Source organism: Elephantulus edwardii, unplaced genomic scaffold (assembly GCF_000299155.1).
Source record: "Elephantulus edwardii isolate Elephantulus edwardi_28Jun2011 unplaced genomic scaffold, EleEdw1.0 scaffold00124, whole genome shotgun sequence".
Lineage (NCBI taxonomy): Eukaryota > Metazoa > Chordata > Mammalia > Macroscelidea > Macroscelididae > Elephantulus > Elephantulus edwardii.
In genome coordinates, this window is record NW_006399874.1 from 824,251 (window position 1) to 826,029 (window position 1,779).

The window sequence follows — 1,779 nt, forward strand, 5'->3', positions numbered from 1 at the left end:
GAGAAATAGAAAATATAAACTCTTGAGGGGTTGGGGAGAAACGTGGGGAACTTTGCAAGAAGCCAGACCTAGTGAGTGAGGTCTGCTCAGGTTACTTGAACTCCTCCTTGACCCCTTTGGCTTCAGGCTTCTCCTCCTTGGTTTTCTCCTCTTCTGTGATTTCTTTCTTTTCTTCTGGGTCTTTCTCTTTTTCATCCTCTGTTTTGACTCTCTTGGCTTTTTTAAAGTTAGAAGAGTTCTTGTGTCCACCTTCTCCCTCCTCATCAGAGTCAGAGAACTCTTCTTCACAGGCAATTCATTTGTCAGAGGAACAGATTGAGATGCGTTTGTCAGGGTCTTCTTCAGCCTCATCACCACTTTCCTCCGGGATGGCATCCTCAGGAATTGCCTGCATTTGAACTCCAGGTGCATGAGGCAGCATTCTTAGGTTCTCAAATAGTCTTTGTTTGATCTTCTCCAAATACTCATTTGTGTTCTGGTTGGTCATATTGGAAGGACTGATGTGAAGTTTAAAATCTGGTCCAAAGTACTCAAAACAGTCATTGTATGGAAGCTCATTAGGAATATCTGTGCTCAGGGCCACAGCTGTTTCGTATGTCCAGCATCGGGCAACATTACGAATGGCGTAGCCACCTCCTCCCAGTTTCAGCGTCGGCAGTTTGAAATTCCTCACAAATTCCACACACTTGGCATGCCCTTTCATGGTCAAATTGAAACAACCTAATCGATCCCCAGAGAGGGAGTCTGAGCCACACTGTAGGACGACTGCACTAGGTTGGAACATCTCCATTACTTTGGATATGACTGGCCTGAAAATGGCCTCATAGGACTCATCATCAATCCCATCTCGGAGCGGATAGTTAATGGCATAGTACTTGCCTTTGCCAGCACCAATATCCCGTAAGTCCCCTGTTCCTGGGAAGTACTCTCCATACTTATGAAAGGACACAGTCATGACCCGGTCTGTGGTATAGAAGGCCTCTTCCACGCCATCACCAGGGTGAATATCAATGTCAATATTTAGCACCCTCTGGTGATACTCTAGCAGTTCCAGGATGGCCAAGATGATATCATTGACGTAACAGAAGCCAGATGCTTCAGACTTCTTTGCATGGTGAAGGCCCCCAGCTCAATTCACAGCGATGTCTGTCTGTTGCTTATTAAGTTTCACAGCACTTGCAACAGAGCCACCAGTAGATAACTGACAGAACTCAAACAGGCCATCAAATACTGGGCAGTCTTCACCAACATTGAATCTCTGCATCTGTTTGCTATACTTGGACATGTTTTCTGGGCAGATGGAACACAAAAATTTAATGTAGTCATCACTGTGGTACTTGGTCATCTCCTCAGCATTGGCTTTACGAGGGCGATAGATTTCCATCTTTCGGTAGAGACCATAGTTAAGCAGCAAATTGTGAGTCATGTGGATTCGGTAGGACTTCATTGGATGACCTTGTCCATAATAGTAATTTCTAACATCCCCATCGTAGTAATAACAGACTTTCCTCTTGGTGCCCTGAGTCTGCGCCACCTTGCTCGCCTCCAGTGGATTCAGACAGTCGGTCTGTCTGCCCTCCTGCCCGTAGCTCCACGCAGCGGCCGAGAGTTTTTTTATAGCACTTTACCTATACGTACTTTGTTATATACTTTGTTACATACCCCATAGTTGGTAGTGGCATTCATGTGACTGCTCCTGAGCATTCATTAGGTTTCTATTCCAAAGTTTTTTTTGTCCATAGTGTTGTTGTTATTGTTAGATATCATTGAAGCAAGTAT

The 1,779-nt window shown here is 44.9% G+C and overlaps 1 pseudogene; it reads right to left on the minus strand.

The window, feature by feature from the left end:
• Positions 1-91: 91 nt before the first annotated feature.
• On the minus strand, positions 92-1,528 carry LOC102859056 (annotated as a pseudogene).
• Between the last annotated feature and the right edge of the window lie 251 nt (positions 1,529-1,779).